The sequence below is a fragment of the Somniosus microcephalus genome, chromosome 2 (assembly GCF_052327205.1).
Source record: "Somniosus microcephalus isolate GS21.2 chromosome 2, FLI_Smic_1.0, whole genome shotgun sequence".
Lineage (NCBI taxonomy): Eukaryota > Metazoa > Chordata > Chondrichthyes > Squaliformes > Somniosidae > Somniosus > Somniosus microcephalus.
This window is the reverse complement of record NC_140988.1, coordinates 341426467-341441648: the sequence shown is the minus strand read 5'-3', so window position 1 is coordinate 341441648 and position 15182 is coordinate 341426467.

The window sequence follows — 15182 nt, the reverse complement described above, 5'->3', positions numbered from 1 at the left end:
TTGTTGGAGCTGCACTCATCCAGGCAAGTGGAGAGTATTCCATCACACTCCTGACTTGTGCCTTGTAGATGGTGGAAAGGCTTTGGGGAGTGAGGAGGTGAGACACTTGCCGCAGAATTCCCAACCTCTGGCCTGCTCTTGTAGCCACAGTATTTATATGGCTGGTCCAGTTCAGTTTCTGATCAATGGTAACCCCCAGGATGTTGCTAGTGGGGGATTCAGCGATGGTAATGCCATTGAATGTCAAGGGGAGATGGTTAGAGTCTCGCTTGTTGGAGATGGTCATTACCTGGCACTTGTGTGGTGCGAATGTTACTTGCCACTTGTCAGCCCAAGTCTGAATGTTGTCCAGGTCTTGCTGCATATGGACACGGACTGCATCAGTATCCGACGAGTCTCGAATGATGCTGAACAGTGTGCAATCATCAGCGAACATCCCCACTTCTGACCTTATGATGGAGGGAAGGTCATTGATGAAACAGCTGAAGATGGTTGGGCCTAGGACACTGCCCTGAGGAACTCCTGCAGTGATGTCATGTGATTGAGATGAATGACCTCCAACAACCACAGCCAACTTCCTTTGTGCTAGGTATGATTCCAACCAATGGAGAGTTTTCCCCTTGATTCCCATTGACTTCAGTTTTGCTAGGGCTCCTTGATGCCACACTCGATCAAATGCTGCCTTGATGTCAAGGGCAGTTACTCTCACCTCACCTCTTGAGTTCAGCTCTTTTGTCCATGTTTGGACCAAGGCTGTAATGAGGTCAAGAGCTGAGTGGCCCTGGCGGAACCCAAACTGGGCGTCAGTTAGCAGGTTATTGCTGAGTAAGTGCCGCTTGATAGCACTGTCGATGACACCTTCCATCACTTTGCTGATGATTGAGAGTAGACTGATGGGACGGTAATTGGCCGGGTCGGTACATTTAGTACCAATTTGTTGCCAGCAGGTCCACCAAGATCCTTAATGTTTCCTTACTAGGAGTGAGGGCATGCTGTATTGAGTTTATTTGCTTTTTTTAAGGTTTTTATGTACAACCTATTATATGGTAGACACAAGCCTCTATAAGGCAAACGAGCAAAAGGATGTGTCGAGAAAAAATATTTTGCAAGCTGTCTTCCTACAACTGGATGATAAATGGTCCTGAAACCTGGCGAACTTGCAATGATGTTGATGTTACTAGATACCGCCAGGGGGAATGGCCTTGGGTTTTTGTACTAGGATGGAGCTTCAATTACACAGATATAATGTCTCCGAAACTAAAACTGGCAGCGACAGTGAGCCGCTATAATTTTAAAGCCAGCTGTTACAATATTTTCGCCTTCCTGAGGAGGAACAAAAAAAAATCTGAGAAGAAGCTTGAAATTTAAAAAAAAAATAGAAAGCGAGGGTGTCACGCTGAGGGAAGCAGCAGCTGGTGCATTGTGTGCGACTAAACTTTATTACCAAATGACAACACAATCATCTCTGCAGCAGTTTGCTGTGGGTGTGAATGAAGCAAAGTACAAAAGTGAGATGGATGTCACTGCGATATCATCATTTCTGATTATGAGGCTGAATGAATATTGATAAGCCCGGCACCTTAAGTAGCTCAAGGCTCCTTTCAATTCGGCCCTCAGTACAAATGTACAGCGCATTTAACAAATGAAATTTGAAGCGGCTAATCCAATAAGGGATAACACAATGCAATAAAAGGCCTAATTTGTTATACGAAACGCTGCTCTATATATAGAATAATGGCTACCTCGGAGGGAGTTCTGCAGCATTAACACAATCAAGGGGTCCAGGTGATGTCATGAATTGCAAGAGCAAGCCCCAAGCCATTTATAACCATTACGAGGCCCATATCCAGACTGTTGGTAACAGGGCTTTTATGCCCAATTACCAGCATGCAGAAAATGGCAGTCCAGGTGCTAAGGCCGATGCATAAGTACTGACGTAGCTTTCATGGCGCAGTAAATGTTCTTTTTTATGCTAGTGCAGTAAAAAAGGCCAACTGATGTAAGCACCATTATTGCAAGGGTTTTGGGCAGAAGGCACGAATCGGACCACGTTTTGCTGCCTAGTAAAAGTGTGATACGGCCAGACTTATGGTTGTCTATTAAATATAGAGCAACGCTAAAATAAAGCCTGATGGAACTGAAGTCCTTTAAGACGTCAGTGCCTTTGTTGAAGAGAATTGAATTTATAAATTGTGTAATACCATAAGGTTAAGCCTGAGGCTATTCTCCCCATTAACGTAGGCAGTTATTCCTCCGGATGCGACACATTAAATTGACCAGCAGTAAACATGCCACATCACACAACTGGCGTTATGTACTGCATCACCAAATAGAGGAACATTATCACGCTAAAACTGCGAGTGACAACAACATTTGCCTTCCAATTGTAATGTATGTACCTTTAAGGGGAGAACTACTTTTTACAGCTCCTGTATACTGTAGTACCGGCAGTGACCACACCTGTATATAAACGCTGAGTAGGGATCTGTACAGTTAGTTCTGGAGTAACCCTCATTCAGTAAACACCTGTTGATCGTTCCCTGCAGAGTCTTGTCTAATTATTGAAGGACACACAACATCAAGATACACGGATCTAACACCTGTAATGCAGCCAGACCATGACTGGGATTTCTTACCTGCCTTGGCAGAACTGGGACAGTTGGGAATGGATAATCGGGGGCCTCGGTCTGCATTCCCGCTGCACAAGCCTGGCGACATAGAATAGGCCTAGAATATGGCTGCAGGTGCTTGGAAGCAAGATGCAAATGAGGGAAATAAGTCCGCCGGTGTATTTTCTACCATTTGCATCTTTGCAAATCTGGACACCTGTTAGTTCCTGGGATCCAGTGTTGCATTGTCAGCAGTGAGGGCCTGAGAAGTATAATTAGTTTTTGCTGCCAGGCCTGTGCAATTGCTCACAGAGCAATGGATTGCGCAGGGCAAGGAGAAAACCATGAGGGCGATTTCCCCCGAATGCTTCAGGCGCTAAAGAGCCTCCGAGGTGGTCAAGATGGGGTCTTAAGCTGAAACGCTGGGTTGGTCCACGTTTAGCGCAAAACGCCATCTGGATATAGGAGTTGAAACTTGCTCTAGGAACAACTGTCTGGAGGATCATTAACTGATTACCACTTAAATTGCCTGCTAGCGCTCATTAAGGAGGCTGCACAGCACTTTGGTGGATAGCGTTTGACCTACGCCCTCTCCTAACAGCGAACTGCTGGTTGAGAGTAAACAAATTGTTGCAGAGGATATCGAGCGCCACTTAAAGGTATATCACATTTTACTGTTCACTTGCTGCTGGAGGTTTGAAGAGCACTTTTGAAAAACATCAGGAGACTTTCTGGGGCACTTTGTCAAGACTTCACCAACACTCTATCAACATTCATTCTGGACTTTCTCTGAGGACTTCACCTAAAATGACTAAGTGCTGTGCTACTGTGCCTTATTGGACACCTTAAAGGAGTCACTAGGAGAAAGGGAGTGCTTGGTCATCCACAGCTTGCTAGGGGTCCCCCTTGGTCTGGAGGAGGAATGGGAGGAAGGCATGATGCCTGAAAGAACAGCAACAGCTGCTGCAGGAGGGAGGGACAGGAGGGCGAGGTGGGCTCCTTCCTCCCTGCGGGTGCAGGACATCCCTCCTCCTCTGGACCGCCTCCGCCAGGATCTTGAGTGCCGCATCCGAGAACCTGTGCACCCTCTCCCTCGGTCCCTGAGCCACCCTGAAATGTACCGCTGTGTGTCAGCCAGCGCACTCCACACCTTCAGTGGAAGTGGGTGAGTGGAGTCCGCATACAGTGCTCCATGAAAATTGCACTTAAACCGTGCTTGAGTGCTAAACCTGCAGGTGTCTGTTTTAGCACCTCCAGGCAAGTTCAAATTATGGTAATCAGCAATTAGAACTGAAATTGCGCGCTAAAACCAGACTTTCAAACAGGCGTGTCTTATTAGCACAGCACCCACTTAGTGTCTGCTTTCAACTTTCACCAAAATAACCCCCCTTAATTTGTTTTAAAAATTGGTCCATTTTACACACAGTACAGAGATGGTCTGTGTCCCTTTTACACACAGTACAGAGATGGTCTGTGTCCTTTTTACACACAGTAGAGAGATGGTCTGTGTCCCTTTTACACCCAGAACAGAGATGGTCTGTGTCCCTTTTACACCCAGAACAGAGATGGTCTGTGTCCCTTTTACACACAGTACAGAGATGGTCTGTGTCCCTTTTACACACAGTACAGAGATGGTCTGTGTCCCTTTTACATACAGTACAGAGATGGTCTGTGTCCCTTTTACATGCAGTACAGAGATGGTCTGTGTCCCTTTTACACACAGTACAGAGATGGTCTGTGTCCCTTTTACATGCAGTACAGAGATGGTCTGTGTCCCTTTTATACACAGTACAGAGATGGTCTGTGTCCCTTTTACACACAGTACGGAGATGGTCTGTGTTTCTTTTACACACAGTACAGAGATGGTCTGTGTCCCTTTTACACACAGTACAGAGGGTAAGGGGCAGGAGATTTAGAGGGGATTTGAGGAGGAACTTTTTCACCCAGAGGGTGGTTGGAATGTGGAACTCAATGCCTAAAAGGGTGGTAGAGGCAGGAACCCTCACAACATTCAAGAAGCATTTGGATGAGCACTTGAAATGCCATTGCATACAAGGCTATGGACCAAATGCTGGAAAATGGGATTAGACTGGACAGGGATGGATGGGCGGCGCAGACACGATGGGCCGAAGGGCCTCTTTCTGTGCTGTAAAACTCTATGACTCTATGACTCTATAACTGTTTGTTTTCAACTTCCCTCCGCACATTTGGTTTTAACAAGTCCAACCTGGACCGCAGCCTCCTGTTGTAGAACATCATGGCAGGACTTTGGTTTGTCACTGCATGAGTGGCGTTTCGATATGCCAGTAGGAATTTGTCCACCTTGTGTTGTAGTGGAATCTGATCTTCGCTCATGGCCTTTATTGCTTTTTTAAACGTTTGTACAAATCTCTCGGCCAACCCGTTTGTAGCCGGATGATATGGGGCAGAGGTATAATGTTTCACCCCATTCTTCTTCATGAATCCCTGGAATTCTTCTGACACGAACTGCGGTCCGTTGTCTGAACATATTTGTTCTGGCAATCCATTTCTCGCAAATATCGTTCTTAACACCGCGATCGTCTTTTCCGAGGTAGTGGTAGTCATCTTAATCACTTCTGGCCATTTAGAATGTGCGTCCACCGCAATTAAAAACATGGAGTCCATGAAAGGACCAGCAAAGTCAATATGTACACGTTGCCATGGGGTTGAAGGCCATTCCCATGGATGCAGCGGTGCAATCGAAGGTGCATATTGCACTTTTTGGCACCCTGAGCAGCTTTTCGTCAGCTCCTCTATCTGTTGGTCGATACCCGGCCACCACACATAAGCCCTAGCAAGGCTTTTCATCTTGACTCCCCCCAGATGACCTTCATGCAGTTCCTTTAGAACTCTCTCTCTTAACTTAGGAGGAATAATCACCCTTGTTCCATACATCAATGTTCCTTGACAGACAGACAGCTGTTCTCGTCTTGCTGAGAATGCCGGTAACAGTGGATCACCATGTGCTGGCCATCCCTTCACTGTCACTTCGTAGACCCTGGACAGTGTCGGGTCGTTCCTGGTTTCTCTTTCAATACTTGCATTGGTGACTGGTAAACATTCGATGATGGTCGAGTGAAATAACTCAACAGGGTCAACCGTCGGTGCCTCCTCCTCTGTAGGTAGTGGCAGGCGCGACAGCCCATCAGCATTACCATGCTGCTTTGTACCTTTTGAATTCTATCTGATATTGATGTGCCCCTCGGAAAAGGGCCATCTCTGGAGTCTCTGTGCTGTCATCACCGAAACACCCTTCTTAGGGTTAAAAATGGATACCAACGGCTGGTGGTCTGTCAGAAGCGTAAACTTTTGGCCCTGCAGGTAATGATTAAACTTCTTTACTCCCCACACAAGGCTGAGAGCCTCCCTATCTATCTGAGCATAATTGCGCTCAGCGGAGGTCAATGATCTGGATGCGAACGCAACTGGCCTCTCCTGGCCATTTGGCAACTTGTGTGAGAGTACTGCCCCAATACCATATGGAGAAGCATCACAAGCCAAACGAATAGGCAGCGTTGGGTTGAAGTGAGCCAACACTTCCTCTGAGGTGATCAATGCCTTGCTTTCGCGAAAGGCCCTCTTACAGTCCTCGCTCCACTTCCATGGTACTCCCTTCTGCAAAAGAGCGTTCCGCGGGTGCAGCACCGTGGATAAATTTGGCAGAAACTTATGGTAATAGTTAATCAACCCTAGAAACGACCTCAATTGGGATACATTATCCGGAGCGGGAGCCTTCACAACAGCTTCAATCTTGTCAGGAGACTTATGAAGCCCCTCCTGGTCAATGACATGACCACAGTACGAGATCCACTTCTGAAAGAATTCACATTTCTGGCGATTAACTCGAAGACCATATTCTTTCAATCTGGTGAGCACCAGTTCCAAGTTTGCAAGGTGTTCCTCGTCATCATCTCCTGTAATCAGAATATCGTCCAGGTAACATTGTGTACCTGGAATTCCCTGTAATACCTGCTCCATGGCCCTCTGCCAAATTGCTGGAGCTGATGCCACTCCAAAAACCAGTCTATTATACCGGTACAAGCCTCTATGCGTGTTGATCGTGAGATACTGGCGTGACTCTTCCTCAACTTCCATCTGTAAGTACGCCTGCGCCAGGTCTATCTTGGTGAAGTGTTTCCCACCAGACAATGAAGCGAAGATATCCTCAATCCGTGGAAGCGGATACTGCACCGTGTGAAGCACCGGATTAACAGTGATCTTGAAATCACCACAGATGCAAACCTTCCCCGGTTCCCCCGGCTTGTTGCTCGATGAACGCTTCATGACTGGGACAATGGGCATGGCCCACTCACTCCAGTCTACCTTAGACAGTACTCCTGAACGTTCTAGCCCTTCCAGCTCAGCTTCCACAGCAGGTCGTATTGCATAAGGTACCGGTCTGGCTTTGAAAAATTTCGGGTTTGCATGTTCTTCAATCTTGATGTTTGCCGTAATTCCTCTGTGTTCCCAGTCCTTGTTGGAACACCTCTTTAGCATCGTCCAATATTCTGGACAATCGTTTAGGCTTGACACCTTTTGTACCGGAATCTACCGTTAGTGCTTTTAAGGAATGCCAGTCCATATTTATTTTCCTAATCCACTCCCGTCCCAGTAGTGGTGGACCTCCCTCAGGTAGCACATATAAGTCCATTCCTCGGCTTTCTTTGCCCTTGTGGACCACCTTTACCTCTATCTTCCTGATGGGGTATACTCTTTGCCCCGTGTATGTTTTCAATACAATCCCCGTATCCCGTAGGGGAATATGTGGGAATAACCTTTTGTAATCTTTCTTATTCATGACCGTCAATGCCGATCCAGTGTCCAATTCCATCTTCACTTGGACTCCTGCTGTCTGAAGTGTGACCCAAATTGTTTGGAGGTCTGCTTCCTTACCAACATTGTGTACTCTTAGACTACCCAGTTCATTACTGCTGGCGTCTGAATCTGACTTCTGTTCGTTCGAACTGTTCTCTGTCACCTTGTGTACCTTTTTGTACTTTTCCTGCGGTGACTTTTTGTTGCTGGTCTTCTTTCCTGACCGGCATACTTTAGCTATGTGACCAAGCCTGCCACATTTTCTGCATTCCTGATTTTTGAACCAGCACTGGTTCTGATCGTGTGTTGTCTTTCCACAACGATAACATTTTACTGTACTCAAGACCATTTGATTGGTACAGAGTTCTGGTGAACGTAGCTGCATTTCCGCAGTGCCTCTTGCTGCGGCTTCTTGCGATGCTGCAATAGTGACAGCTTTATCAAGTGTAAGATCATTCTCTTCAAGCAGTCGCTTTTGTGTTCCTTCTTTTAACAATCCACACACAAATTTATCTCAGCGCATCTGCTAGCCCTGTCCCAAACTGACAGTACTTCGATGGCTTACGTAGTTCAATTAAAAATTCAGCGTTGCTTTCGTCTTTCAACTGCGTTCTTCTGTAAAATTTAAATCGTTCCGCTATCATCAGCGGCGTGGGGTTTAAATGATTTTTCAGGACAGTAACAATATTCGCGAAGGTCTGATCCGCCGGTTTAATTGGTGATAGAAGGTGCTTCAATAGCCCGTATGTCTTCGCCCCCATTGAGCTTAATAAGGTTAATGCTTTCTCATCATCTGGTACCTTATTTGCTTTACAATAAACTTCCATGCGTTCTACATACGTGGTCCAATCTTCGACATCACTATCAAAGGTATTAATGCTCCCATGTTTAGGCATCCCTGCAAGTTTAAAAAAAAAAAAAAAAAATTTTTAAATGGCGGTCTTTCCCGCGCTCGTCTTCTTCCCCCGCCGACTACAATGGCGGATTCCCGCGTTTGCCGCCTTCCCCCGCTGGCTGCAATGGCGATTGCCTTGCTGCTGCCGTTCTCGCCTCCCCAGCGGTTCTCACTCCCCGACGCTGCTTTGCCTTGCAGCCTTGCTTGCAGCCCGGTCCTTTACACCGGCTGCGTTTGAATTCTCCGCGGCTCTCGAGCCTTAAGCTGCCCCAGTCGCTGCGCCTCTCGGCCTCGATTGCAGCCCGGCCCTTTCTACCGGCCGTGGTCGAGCTCTCCGCCCTTATTCCTCCGTTTTCCCTCCCCTACTCCACAGTCAACGCGGCCGACTTTCTGCTCATGTCGCTGATCGGCTTACCCACCACCGTGGTAGAAGGGATGAACACTGCCTGTCGCTGATGGAGGGCTTCGTGGTCAGAATTCTTTTTCTTTTTAACCCGGGTTCTCGATGCCTCCCGTGCGATGGTGCTCAGCAGGATGATGAGGGCGGATGCCTCTTCTCGACGCCCGTTTTGAGGACGAAGCTGCCTTGGATGTAAATTTGCCGCAGGGTAAGATCGGACTCGTCGCCACTGTTGAGTCTGTATGTCCCAGTTAGGTTTAGGATCAATCACTGGACACAGACAACAAGAATAACTTTTAACAGGTCTTTACTATTCGAAGGTCAGGGCTGAACTGCCCAGCAAATCCTTGTACAACACTTATACACCAGTGTGGTCACCACCGGTATTACAGTATTACAGTATACAGCAGCCAAGAGAAAGTAGTACATCTCTTAAGGTAGTTCTCTTAAGGTGGAACAGGTTACATACACCACAAGTACAGAGATGGTCTGTGCCTTACACACAGTACAGAGATGGGCCGTGTCCCTTTTATAAAGCAGTAGGCCTCTACGGCCTACAACAACAGCCTCCGCCCTCAATCCAGCAGTTCCCCCAGCCTTTACTGAGGACCTCAGTCCAATATTTAAATAATCACGAGGCAGGAGGTTTGGATGGAGTTTGGTGCACATCCATGGTGGGTGGAAGTTCTGCCCCACCAAAGTTGCACCTCAAGTCCGCCAAAGCAGAAGATCTGGACCATTATCTTTAAACTGAGCTTGATGCAGTGCTCCCAATGAACAACATTTATGTGGTTGTCTTCCCCTTTAAGCTGCTGCAGGCCTTTGACCCCGCCAGCCGCTTGCTCGTTCCCATCCCTCCTTCCCCAACAGGCGACGTCCCAATCAGAGGCACACTTGATACTTGAAGCTCACTCCAAATATGTTAATGAGATTGACCCCCGAAGTTATAGTGTGAGCAGAGCACTTGACATCAGGTGTGTGTGAATCATGCTCCACCCTAATCCCAACTGGAATTTTGACAGTGTGTAGCTCTGCTTATATACACGGTGCATATTTTTGCATTAGCAGCACTTATAGCCAAATAGACACATTAACCAGAGAATATTTATTTATGGGTTAAATATTAAACTATTTGCAGGTTAACAGCATATTGCTGAACTGTTTTTCATTATTGAACTGCACAGAATTGACACCCTTTGTCAGGTCATAGGAGAGTCCAGCGTACATAGTACATTACAGGTTGCATGGCACATGCAATGAGGGTCTGTCACAGTTCAGTGCACTTGGGAGGTGCACTGCAGGGCTGCCAGGAGGCTTTGGTTGGGCACGAGGCCTAGCGGGCTTAATCAGGAAGTGTGGACGCACTTCTTGTTAGCACACTGCACCCAATCCTACCTCAACCTCAGCCCTCACACCTAGGGGCGCCCTCCTAAAGCCCCAGCACCCTGCTACCCTCCTAAACTCCCACTTAGACCACTAACTCACCGGCATCTACTAGAGAAGGTACAACAGTCTAGAGACAAAGACAGATAAAATAAAGTGGATGGCCCTGGTTAATTATGGCCTGTAGTTGGGATGTCTTTAGAACTTTGATTCATTACAATAGTCTGCCTCTGGGGTGTAGCTTCAAGAGTGAGCCAACAAGACTTGAGAAACAGGTATCTCATAATTACCGTGTTCCCTGTTCTGCTGTCCTAAATTAAGGTTTATGACAGTAATTACTTTTACAATAGTGCCTAGTTTTCAGCTAGCCATTAACTAGGAATGCAACTTAAACTGAACTTTGAGCCCCAAATGACTCAGATTGGACCATTCATGGTTATTCACCAAATCCCTGAACATTGCCCAACTGAGACACTGGCCCTGAATTTAGAGCAGAAGTATGAAAGAAGGCCCAGGATACACTGTCCTGAATTTCTTTGTCAGTTTCCCTGGGGCCTTGTTTGAGACGGAACCTCCATCTGCCCCAAGCAAGACCATTGGCATCAGAGAGGATGTGGCCTGCGGGAGGAAACTCCCAGGCCAGGACTTTCCTCAGCCGATGCCTGGTGGAAGACGAGTGGCTGGTACGCTGGGTGAAAAGAGATGTACCAGCCTTTGGAGCGGCATAAGTGGAACACACCTGGGATTCCAGGCCTGGGTTGTGGGATGGACTCCTGAAGAAAAGACTTGTTAATTTCACAGCCCTGTTACAAAGGGGCCCAGTGGGGTATCGAATAAGAACATTTTGGGGAGTATCTTCTTGGACTAGTGGAGACCCAAGCTGTGCCCATAGTAGTGCAAGTGCCCGCAAGCCATATTGAAATTGGGGAACCTGTCCTTAGCCTCAGATACAATGGCTGAGTCAGCAGCGGAGGTACCCAGTGTACTGACCCTGGCACTGACCCCAGGATTAAAGGCTTGGGGTTTTTGTACCCCATTCTCTTTATCTGCACTAAAGACCTCCCCTAACAGGGACCAGCGACCTCCGTTATCTCTAATGACACTATTCAAAGAAGAAGCAGGGGAAGTTGTCCTGGCTAACATTTATCCTTCAACCAACTCACTGAGATATTATCTGGTCATTATCACATTGATTTTTTGTGGAATCTTGCTGTGCGCAAGTTGACTACTGCCTTTTACTACATTACAACAGTGAGCAAACTTAGCAAAAGTTGCCCTGTGAAGTGCTTTGGGGCGCCCCGAAATTGAGAAACATGCTGTAGAAATGGACGCTCTTTCTTTTTCCCTTTTCTTTCTTTCTGCCATCACTTCCAGGCACTAGGTACGAGGAAGGCCTGTATCTACGGAACATCTGCACCATTTAATTGATCTGAACACATGATTCAGGTCATTGCAGGAAGAGGTCCCAAACTATTCTCTGCCTGCCTAGTGCCCAGGCATAGGGCTCAGAATGAAAATTAGCCCATTTATCACAGAGCAGAATATAAGAATACCAGATTAGTGCTATCAAGCACTTCCCTACTTAGTAACTCTTGGCAACAAAATCCCTGGTTAATGAGGAGGAATGAAAGGGCAGGTTTCAAGGCAAGGTTAAAGCAGTGTAACTGGAAGATGTTACTTTAACAACGCAACAGCAATCATTGCAGCAAATGATAGTTGGACATCAATCATTGTCACTCGGCCTCCTACAGCATCCACTGATAACAGAAAATTTCTGCAAGTGTCCACCTGCTGGGTACGTTTGCTAATCAATTCTTGTCAATGTTTTAACATTTAAACACGCGGTTAACAGACTGAAAAATTGTGTGCAGATGTATGTGTTTGACACTGAGATAACCTGATTAGATTTCCGTATACTTGTATTCCATAGTATTTACAGCACAGAAACAGGCCATTCGGCCCAACAGGCCCAGCACAAGCCTCCTCCCACCCTTCTTTATCTAACCCGATTAACATATCCTTCTATTCCCTTCTCTCATGTGTTTATCTAGCTTCCCTTTAAATGCACCTATGCTAGTCACCTCAACTACTCCCTGTGGTAGCGAGTTCCATATTCTAACCACTCTCTGGGTAAGGTAGTTTCTCCTGAATTCCTATTGGGTTTATTGGTGTCTGACTATCTTATATTTATGGTCTCTAGGTTTGACCTCCCCCGCAAGTGGAAACATCTTCTCTACATCCACCCTATCAAACCCCTTCACAATCTTAGACCTCTATCAGGTCACCCCTCAATCTTCTCTCTTCTAGAGAGAAGAGCCCCAGCCTGTTCAATCTTTCCTGATATTATAACCTCTCAGTTCTGGTATCATTCTAGTAAATCTATTTTGCACCTGTTTCAGTTCCTCTATATCCTTTCTTTAATACGGAGACCAGAACTGTTCACAGTACTCCAAGTACGGCCTAACCAAAGTTCGATACAAGTTTAACATAACTTCTCTGCTTCTTAATTCTATCCCTCTAGAAATGAACCACAGTCCCTTTTTATATGGCCTCATTAACTTTTTTTGGATAGACTGACTGATCACCTGTGTTTTGATCACAGGTAGTCTGGTGTCTGGACAGCCCATGAACTGTTATTAACGTGCCTTCCCCCTTTACGGTCCCTGTATGGAAGTTCACTAAATGGGCAGATCCTGAGGTCCATTACAGGCTGATTAGTATAGAATCGTACAGCACAGAAGGAGGCCATTCAGCCCCGTGCGCCTGTGCCGGCTGTTTGGAGGACCTGTCCAATTTAGTCCCACACCCCAGCTTTTTTCCCATATCCCTGCAAATTAGTATAGAATCATAGGGGGAGAAATTCAGTACCTTAGCACCTCCCGTTAGCTCCAGCAGATGGTGGTAACAGGGCACTGATGCAGTAGCGCCAAGCCGAGGCGAATCCAACGCCGCACAGCGAATCCAGCCCCTCCCCGTTGCGCCACCAGTACGAGGTTCCGCCGAGGACTTCAACGCCAGGCAGAGCATGATGTCAGTGAGCGTGCAATGCTCATTGGCCGCCCGATCTGCGAAATTGATTGTTGCCACCTACCTTAGCGCCTCGACCAAACAGCGGCAGGGAGAGCTAGCATGAATCTATATGGGTGGAGCTAAGAAATAGCGGGGGGCGAAAAACATTAATAGGAGTGGTATATAGGCCTCCAAATAGTAAAATAGAGGTTAGGGAGGGCATCACGAGGGAAATTAGAGAAGCGTGCAATAAGAGCACAGCTGTCATCATAGGTGACTTTAACTTACATATAGATTGGACTAGCCTAATCAGTAAAAATAATGAGGAGGAGGAATTCCTTGAGTGTTTAAGGGATGGTTATCTGGATCAATATGTCGAGGAACCAACTCGGGAACAGGCTATATTGGACTGGGTACTGTGCAATGAGAAGGGACTAATCAGTAATCTTGTTGTACGGGGACCCTTGGGTCAGAGCGATCATAACATGATCGATTTCTCACTCGAAATGGAGAGCGAAGAAATTGACTCAGAGACTAAGGTCCTGAATTTAAACAAGGGGAATTATGATGCCATGAGACGGGAACTGAGTAGGTCTGATTGGACAACGTTCCTGGGAGGACTGGAGGTAGATAAACAATGGCAAACATTTAAAGATAGAATGACAAAATTGCAAAAATTGTTTATACCAATCTGGCATAAAAGGAAATCTAAAAAGGTGACTCAACCGTGGATAACAGGGGAAATTAGAGACAGCATAAAATCCAAAGATAGGGCGTATAAAATAGCCAAAAAAAGCGCCAGAGCGGAAGATTGGGAACAGTTTAAGATAGAGCAAAGGAGGGCAAAGGGCATGATCAAGAGGGGCAAAATAGCTTACGAAAACAAGCTGGCGGAAAATATAAAAACTAACTCCAAAAGCTTTTATAAATATATCAAAAGGAAAAGACTGGTGAAAACCAAAGTTGGTCCATTGCAGTCAGATACGGGGGAATATATAATGGGAAATAAGGAAATGGCAGATCAACTAAATGCATACTTTGGGTCAGTCTTTACGAAGGAAGACACAAAAAACCTCCCTGGGATATCGGGAAAAATAGGGACATTGGCAAAGGAGGAACTGACGCAAATCAATATCTCTAAGGATATGGTGTTAAGGAAGCTAAAGGGATTGAAGGTGGACAAATCCCCAGGGCCTGATAACATGCATCCTAGGGTACTGAAGGAGGTGGCCCTAGAGATAGCGGATGCACTAAGGATGATTTTTCAGAATTCATTAGACTCGGGAACAGTGCCGATGGATTGGAGGGTAGCTAACGTTACCCCACTATTCAAAAAGGGGGGTAGGGAAAAAGCAGGTAATTACAGACCTGTAAGCCTTACATCAGTTGTGGGCAAAATGCTGGAGTCCATCATTAAGGATGAAATAGCGGAGCACTTAGCAAATGGGGACAGGATAGGACAGAGTCAACATGGATTTACAAAGGGTAAATCGTGCTTGACTAATCTATTGGAATTTTTTGAGGGAGTAACTGGTAGAATAGATGGGGGAGAGCCAGTAGATGTGGTGTACCTGGACTTCCAAAAGGCCTTCGATAAGGTCCCACATAAAAGATTAGCATGGAAAATTGAGGCTCATGGGATAAAGGGGAAAGTTTTGGTGTGGATAGGGAACTGGCTGTCAGATAGAAAACAGAGAGTTGGAATAAACGGCTCATTTTCTGAATGGCAGGCAGTAACAAGTGGGGTACCACAGGGATCTGTCCTGGGCCCCCAGCTGTTCACAATTTACATTAATGACCTGGATCAGGGAGTCGGATGCAGCATTTCCAAATTTGCAGACGACACTAAACTAGGAGGGGGGGTGGGCTCAGAGGAAGAGACCAGGAAGCTCCAGAGCGATTTGGACAGACTGGGCGATTGGGCGGATAAATGGCAGATGCACTATAATGTGGACAAGTGCGAAGTTATCCACCTTGGGTGCAGGAACGGGAGGGCAAATTATTATTTAAATGGCAATAGATTGGGAGAGGGGGAAGTACAGAGAGACCT